At 35.8% G+C, this 9,148-nt stretch overlaps 1 pseudogene; it reads right to left on the bottom strand.

Annotated features, from left to right (window-relative positions):
- Positions 1-3,809: 3,809 nt before the first annotated feature.
- LOC142168738 (protein CHROMOSOME TRANSMISSION FIDELITY 7-like) lies at positions 3,810-5,056 on the bottom strand (annotated as a pseudogene).
- Between the last annotated feature and the right edge of the window lie 4,092 nt (positions 5,057-9,148).

The following is a 9,148-nucleotide window of genomic DNA, read 5'->3' as shown; positions in this document are numbered from 1 at the left end:
GAAAAATATAGATGAACCTGTTTTATTTGAACAGGAAACCCTCGCAGACCTACTAAAGAGAGTGACTGAAAGTTATACTCGAAAGAAGAAAGGGAGGTTGGTATAAGCAAGGATTATTTTGGGGCAAATACGCTGCTTGCTTGTGACTATGAAGTCCATGTCACTCATAAAGAACCTGGTTCATCTAAGAAGGTACCAGTGAATAGCAAAGTGCGAGCCTTGGTGCAAGAAAGTGGGGATAAGGATGCTGAGATTGAGAGGCTGAAGAAAAGGTTGGCTGAGGTGGAGACAGAGAGAGCTGCTCTCAGAACTGAGCTGGCAAGAGAAAAGGAGAAGAATGATGGCATTCTTCAGGATATGCTGAAACTCCTCCAAGCAAAAAAAAAAAAACAAACAAACACCTAGTTCTTCTCAGCCTTAAGCTCCTAGCTTAGTGTAGATCAACCAGTGACCCAGTTCGGGATTTTTGTTTTTGCTCATGTTTCCAGTGTTTTTATTTTTTTTTTATGCTTTGTGGTAAAATCTTATCAATCATCAATGAAATTCACTATTTTTGCTCTAACTATTTGTTTATATTTCTTTGATGGTTAAAATTCTTAGCTTGATCTATGATGATTAATCCATGATTGCATTTGAAGTAGCCCTAGTGGCCATGAGTAAGTTTTAAAATCTGGGTATCGTACATTTTTATGCAACTTTTCGATGATGCCAAAAGGGGAAAAAAGGTTGTGCTTTGCACTTTGAACAATGATGTTTATAACCTAATGAACATGGTCCTTGATGATAAGTGATAAAAAGAAAAAATATTTCTAACATTGTGTTGATGTTGAGCTAAGTTGAAACAGGACCTAAGCTTATGAAAAAGCACAGAGTTTGTCATCATCAAAAAGAGGAAATTTGTTGGCCCAAGTAAAGGATAGTTTTGAAGATTGACAAAGGAACTCAGGGATGAACCAGGTCCATCATTGGTATGCATAGACACAGGCAGATTCAAAGCACATGAGATGCACGTGCAGGAGATAAACGAAATCTGGCATAATAATAGATATCTCCTAATCGAAAAGATTGTATAATTGATAAAGAGAAGGACTCCTTACTCAACGAGTACATTATCCAAGATAAGGAAGGAGTTAGAAGTTGAGATTAACTAGAACTCTTCCACCAAGGAAGAGTAGCATTAGAACTCTAGTTATTTCGTCATCTACTAACTCTATATAGTGCAGGATGTTCTCACTCTACAAGGTAACACACAAAAGCAGAAGCTAAACGTGAATTGAGAGCAAAATAACAAGGCATTTTGCAAGCAGTTCGTGTGTGATTCAAGTGTGCGAACTTGAAGCTACATGAACCAGATAGAAGAACCAGTTTCAAGTGTCTATCTTTTATTCTAGTTCAATTATAGTAGGTGTTTTCATATTGTACCTTTTAGCTTTATCTAGAGGCAATTGTAATAGGTACTCAGAGTATTCAAGTTAGAGTTAACTTGAAGTTGTCGCAGCAGTTAGAGGCTGGTTGCCACAACGGGATTAGAGTTAATCCTAGGTTTACAAAAGTATTTTGTAAATGCAGTTTTCGGCTCAGTAATTTAGTGGAGAGTTTGGGAAAATCCTACTGGGAAGTAGGTCATAATTTTTTTTCACCTTTTGAGCCAGGTGTTTTTCACGTAAAATACTTGTGTTCTTTAATTTTTGCATTCATTATTCCGCAACAGTAGTATAAGGAACACATAGAAGAATCAGGTCCTTCTATAATATGTGCACGCAAAAAATTGGACACCACACAAATCAACCCTCCCCCCGTGTGGTATTGAAGTTAAAACATCATAGGAAATCTACCAAAAGTCACCTGGAAGAACCTAATGTGTGGGAATGCAGCAAGACCAAAAGCAGTCTTCAAAACATGGCTTCAATTTCAAGACAGATTACTCACAGCTACAAGACTAAAAGGCTGGGGTATGCAGATAGATACAAGATGTCGAATGTGCAAACTAGCAGAGAAAGCAACGATCATCTATTTGCTGAATCTGAAGTTAGCCGACGAGTGTGGAGCAAATTAATGGCATGGATACAAACTGATTGGCCATCAATGATGTCATGGGGGCAATTGCAAATCTGGATAGAACAGAGAACAAGAGGAAAGACAAAGCAAGCAAAACTACTGACGCTGGTATATATAGAGTTCATATATGCAATATAGATTGAACGAAACAACAAAGTTTTTATGCAGAAAGCGAAAACAAGTGATGATGCAGCTAGAGTAATAGCCTATACCTGTCATGTTCGTGTTGCTGACTATCTTAAGATGACTCTACAGAATTTCAGATTTCCTAGTTAAGGTGTATAGGATAGTTTCTATTACTGTGGATGTGTTCGTCATATGAACAGTAGACTGAGTATAAAGTCTGGCTGGATTTGTAAATATTCTACTTGGTAATTAATGAAAGTTGATAGTTACCAAAAAACACAATGGCAATATGTAATTCAATTCATTATTTTCAATTTACTTATCTTCTTGCGAAGACATTTCTACTTGAACATTTTTGTGATGGATAGGAAGAGAGGGAGGATTATATCTATTTCAGGTTACAAATTCAACATTAAGTTTGATAAGAATTTTTTCAAGGATATGTTTGAAGTTCATATCTGGAAAGAAACTCTTTTAGCTGGCAATAAACATTATACACCATAACTACAGCATAATATGCAAATATACACTATGGGGAATTTCCACAATCAGCACAATATTACTGATATTTCTCCAAACCTCAAGACAAAGGCTCTACTTCACTCTTTATGGTTAAAGAGCAAAAAGGAAAGAAGAGAGATAAGATGAACACAGATTTAACTTGCTGACAGGCAAAAATCAAGAATGTAATACCCGATGAGGATCTAAAAACCGATGAGAGGCAGCATTTGCATAGCTTTCTTGACCCAATAATTCTGTAATTCTGTATGATTTGAGGCGATTGACTTCCTTTGACAGCATGTAAAGGCTAAGGTTGATGAGAGTTGTGTGATTGCTCCTGGTGAGTGATCACAGGTGACGCGACTATAGGTATATATAAGCTGCACCCTTCGGTCTCTGATGCTACCTCGGGAACATCAGCTATCCTTGACTCTGTCGGCTGAATGTCGCTCAATCCACCATCTACAATTGGCTGATGATTTGTGTGATCTACAACCAGATCAACCACACTCTCCTCAGGCACGAGTCCTGGAAATGCTTGAGCACGCTTTGTCCACATTTTCCTTTTGACAAATTGACATACTTAGTTTGTGGTATATTACTAATGCTACTTGAGCAAGATTCATTTTCTTCTCAAGTATTTCCTTGGTATCAACCTGCTGTCTGCCAACAGGAAAATCATTGTTCAATTAACTCCAACCTCTTAAAAGCCAAATAAGAAGGAAAAGAAATGCAACATTATCAGCATATGTCTGAGAACAACAAAAGGTTGGCTTAGAAAACACTGCATTTGGAAAAAATCTCCACTATCCTCTTGCTCCATTCTTGTTGAATCAAACTCAAAGCGATCAAATTGAAGGAAAAAAGATAAAGTGAATTGTTCAGTTTTGATAAGGCTTGAACTATTTAAAAAGATAAACAAGACTTGAACTCATGAGTTTCACAAGTCAAAGAGAAGGCTATTCTGAAACTTAAATAACAATATAAGAAGTATAAGTTCAATTTATGAACAAGCGTTATTGTACTAATATTTACTGAACTATCAGCATATGAAGAAAATTAAACATTATATTTGCGATCCAACATCGATATAAAAGCAGTGAAAAACCTCATCGGTCAACAGTTGGATAGAGAAGAGAATATCCTCCACTTAATGATATGAGCTCAAACATATGGGCAAGATTTCAAATAATCTGAGCAACGCTATTGAAAGTAATATGAACAGAGATATGAACAAAGAGAAGAGCTTTGTTATAGATCAGAAGTTGTATAAACCAAGAATGCGTGACTGCTTGTATAACTGGAGATGAAGGCCTTTACGACTGAGGTTGGCTGAGAAAAGGCTAACTCTGAGCGTGTAAGAACTAAATCCTTGCAAAAACTTTCCCTGGCCGCATCCAGCAAATAGCTGCCAATACGTTTTCTCCTGTTGGAGGGAGTGACCCAAATGGCTCTAATGCCACATAAAGCAGATACAACATCCTTCTCACACAAGACTACTCTACTGGCACTTTCATCAGACTCTACTCGACTTTTGGTTGATTGATTTCTTCTTACCATTTCCCTGTGGAAACTCACTCCCCCAAATTGGTGTGTGGTTGACGCCCGTCTTTCTTCCTTCTCACTACTTCTTGCACCTTGTTTCTCTGAGGAGGAGGATCATCGTCCAGCGCCAAGATAATTCATTCAATTTCAAGTGAAGGAATTCTAAGAGTTCTTTCATTCCGCCAACCCTTGAATGGAATACCAGGTGTATAGTTCTTTTAACATCTTATGAAACTTTTATCCCCTTCATAACCTCTGGCATATTTGAAGCCACAGACAGTACAAGTATGCAATAAAAAATCAGACTGACAATAGAATTGGGCAAACTTTCTTTTCTTATTGAGAACTTTCTCAGACTTTGCCATTCCCCCGTTTGGCACAAAATTCTCCAAGTGTATTTCCTTAGATGCTTCACCAGTTGATGCACCATCCGTTTCACCAATTCGATTTTGAGGTCTTCGCTGGTATGTGACCACAATTTCTGGCTGTATCATCTCATAATCGAACATATCACCACATTGAGATGGGACTGCATTCTTGGGCATAGAAGAAGAAGAGTGCTCGAAGAAGCTGTTAATCTTCGATTGCATGCTTCCATTTCTTTACTTATTCGATTTTCTCTAAGCCCTTTTTCAACTCTCACCTGTTGTATGTTTGAATTTCATATGAAAAGCTTGCTATAGCGTCATTTTTGCAAGAATTTCCCACCTCGGCACCTTAGTAAGTTATAAGCAGTCCAAAAGTAAATAGATTACTATCCACAACCCAAAGAGGATGACTTTCAAACTAGCAAGGGTGCCAAACTATATTCGTGGACCCTCCAAAAATGCTGCCATACCCGTGTTGGATGAGGATCCGACACGCACCTCCGGCAATATTTTTGCAGAGTCCGAACAGCATAGGTTCCAAACACCAGATAATCTAACTGAGTATTTTGCTGGAAACGACATGAAACCTACCAAATAGTTAACTCAAACCTATGTTACAAGACTCTTTTACGGGTACGCATCCGATATGAGGATGTGCAGGTATCCAGTTCAGGTACCTCTATCTTTTTTCTAATTTTTAGTCTATTAGAAGGATATGCACGAAGCAAAGGCACACATATTTTACCCATTCGAGATGAGTACATCAAGACAAATGAAGTTATGCATAGACTTAAACAGTGTTCAGTCCCAGAAGAAGAAAAATTAAATTCCAACCACCAAGAAGTTTTCACATCACCTAAATTCAACAAAATGTCATGCTTTTTCTGCAATGTGTACATTTCTAGGGTGAGGAAAAGATTATTCTAAATGGCCTGAATATGCAAAATCAAATGGAGTTGCAGCTTTAGAAATCACTTGGTTGCTTTGAAATGAACAAAACGAATCAAACACCACAGCCTATATATGTAGAGTATCTTGTATTCCTAGTCCCACACATGTAAACATTGTAAGATATAAAATGATTATAAAGAACTTTTCAGAAAAATATTTAAGGTTCTAACTTGAAAACAATGCTATGTTCCTGTATTACAAGTTCTCATCATAATTTATCTTTTAGTTGCTCCTCATAATGGAATATCCTATCACTCATAATTTTCAATGTGCACCAACTGCTAAATAGATCCTCCTTTTAAAATGTGCAAGTAACCTGACCTTTTAGTACTAAATAGGTCTCAAAGGTAATCAACGACACAACAACTGCTATGCCTCAATACCAAGCTAGGCATAGGAGGCCCAGTGTTGTCAAAGGCGAAAAGCTCTAAAAAGCACTCTAGGTCTATTAGGGCTTTAAGCGCAAAGCGCACCAAAAAGTGTGGACTTTAGTAAAAAAAGGCGCAATCAAGGGGAAAAAAAACAATATATGTAATTAAGAACATAGTAACAAATTCATTCATAATGTCCTCCTTTACAACTATTGATTCCCAATAAAATCCATGGGTAATGAGGCGCATGTCTTAGAGCTTTGCCTTACACTAAAGAGTAGCTTAAGTGAGGTGAAGAGCCCTCCCGGAGCTTTTTTGAGTTTCAAGGCTTAAGCGCGCCTTAAATGAGCCTTTGACAACACTATAGGAGGCTACTTAAATTCATCTAACTGATGGAAAAGAAATATCATTCCAGATTTTAGGGCAACAAGGAGCTATTCCTCCAACAGTGCTCCCTCTATTGATCCCACAAGTTATTGGTAAAGCCCATTGGAGTGACTTCAATTAAATAGTTTATAACTGGAGAATTACTTCATCCATTTCTAACCTACATTATACAAAAAAATTCTTTTCTCTTGATAGTGGCGTCCAGGCAGGCACGCACATCGACTATTTTATCGGGTATCTGCTACCTCCAACCAAGCCACAGATACCGAGTAACTCTGTCTACAGATACCGAGTAACTCTGTCTACAAAGACTTAGGCAGATAGAAAGAAAATCGCCTAGTATTTTTTGCCTCTGCTGGAATTTAAACTTGAGAATTCAAAATTCTCCTCTCACTTCATTGACCATTAGGGGACATCTTGAATGCTAAAAATATTAAGATTTTTGTAGAGCCTCACTAACAAGATCAATCGTTCAGTTAATTTTATAACTGATTAACTAACCTAATGTAAATTAGCATAAATCACAGAGAAACATAGAATAATTTATCCAAAAACCTATGCCATCCTCATAGTGTATAAACATAAATCATCAATTTAATGTTCACAAAAGTGATAGTAAAAGATGATTATATGGAATCAAGAATCAGCGGAGAAGGATGAAAAGGCAGACTTTACAGTTTCACATCGTTTGAGAAGAGGAGCGAAATGCAGCAAACAGTTGGGGCTGGTTTGGTTTAAAACAAATTGTATTACAAGGTTATCGAAATAAATCCAGAGAATAGGGTGCACGCTCAAAACGAGTCACTCAAGTAGCCGTTGCTTGAGCATATTTGCGTTAGCTCGTACCGAACTGAATTGTATCAATAAAATAATAGATTTTTATATAAATGTATAACTGTACGGTTAACTAAGATAGAGTTTTAAATTTTATAAAAACAAACAGAAAAATTACCGAATCGAATAGATATATGAATGAAAAATATATTTTATATAGTAATAAGTTTAAAAATAACAAATTACTAAATTTTTTTCTTGGGCGTTGGAATTATGAAAATCCAAAGTCCCAACTTTCAAATCTATTTTGTTACTCCTATTGAAATTAAATTAGTTTTAAGATGTTGAGTAGTAAGCCATAAGGTATTCTAACGATCTTGAGTATAAAGTCATAAGGTATTGAATATCTTCTCTTTCGTATAGTTTAGATTTTTCTTCTTGGATATTTAATCTTTTAATATACTCTATTCTTTACTCCTACCTTGATTAATATCTTCATATTCGTGTGATTATATTTCTCTTATTTTTTCTTAATTTCTTTTATGTTGCCGGAGAATAGTGGGATTGATTTCTATTGTGGTCATCTTTTATATTTCCTTCATTCATCACCTTTTAAATAGTAAAATATCTAGAGAGCTTTTCTAAAGTCCTATGTAAGTACGTGTATTGTCGCGTTCTTAATTACTTTTACTAGAGACTCATGACAATTAAAAAATTAAAAATTAACCGAACGATACCGATACCGAAAAATCTAAGTGATTTGGACGGATTCGAAAAATCTATTTTTAGTTATACAAAATAAAGTATTGAAAAATTGGTATGATATCATTTTTATAATATAATTGATCGAACCAAACGATTGACAACCTAACAATAGTTAGTACTTAATAGTAGCAAAATAGCTTCTATCTCATCTTTCATTATCAAAGAAAAGTAGTTTCTGTGTTTATATTTAATTATCTAGCTGCCGTACAAAGAAACATTGGTTATTTAATGGAAAAATAATGCAGTGCGAGGGGATCTTGTATTACAATTTTGTGGAAGGAGCAGTACAGTATGGATCAATAGTAATCTTTTTATTATCTGCTCTCTGGTGTTCGAATGAATACCTTGGAGATAAAGCGACTAGGGCGGTTCAAAATCGAACCTTCTCCGGTAACCGATTCGTAAAAGTGATTTATTGGCTTATTGATATTGGGTTATCGGATTAACGGTTGCTGAACGGATTGAAACTTTGTAATTAATTAACAGTTTATCAGTTTGTGACGGATTACTCAATTTCCTTATCGGATAAATCGTTAACCCGTTAAAAATTATTATATTTATATTTTTACCCATTATGAAGCAACTTCTTAGCATCTTGAGCGTCAACATTATCATAACTTATTTTTAGGGGGTAGGACTAGGCAGATCTAGATAGTTCTTGATATCTTTCTGCTCAAATGAATTATTTAATTTGGTAACTGAAGCAAAACTATATCCAGAATTTATGTTAACTGAACTTTTATTACTGGTTAAGGATCCTCAATTTGTATTTTAGCTTGCTTATTGGTAAGGAGTTAAAAGAAGAAGAAACTGACATTAACAATCAGAGCTTCATTAGCGTACTAGAGAGTGTTTGTGATTGGATCATCTATCTATTATTTACTCTCTTGCTTACTTATGTAATTTTTACTGTCTATTTGATTTAGCCGATAAGCCGCCCGATAATCGCTAGTCCGATATCGATATGCCCGATATCTTATCGGGTGGCTAGCATATTAGTTACATTTGCAAACCAATAACCTATAAGCCGAACCCTTAAGCGTAAATATCCGCCCAATCCGCCTAGAAGCGACCCTATAAGTGATTAAGGGTTATTTAATGAAAAAGGTTGACGACAACCCGTAATGTTTCCCGAAGTTTATTGCCTAGTGGTACCGGTAAAAATCTCTTACATAATAAGTGTGAATTTAATTTTTATTGTTCCCATTCTTCCTTCTCCTTCTTTTATCCTTTATCTAACAGAAATCTTTTCTAAAACAAAGGGAAAGTATCTTAAATAGTATATATATAATAGCTTTTATA

Source organism: Nicotiana tabacum, chromosome 2 (assembly GCF_000715075.1).
Source record: "Nicotiana tabacum cultivar K326 chromosome 2, ASM71507v2, whole genome shotgun sequence".
In the NCBI taxonomy this organism is placed as follows: domain Eukaryota; kingdom Viridiplantae; phylum Streptophyta; class Magnoliopsida; order Solanales; family Solanaceae; genus Nicotiana; species Nicotiana tabacum.
This window is presented reverse-complemented; position numbering and strand designations above follow the sequence as displayed.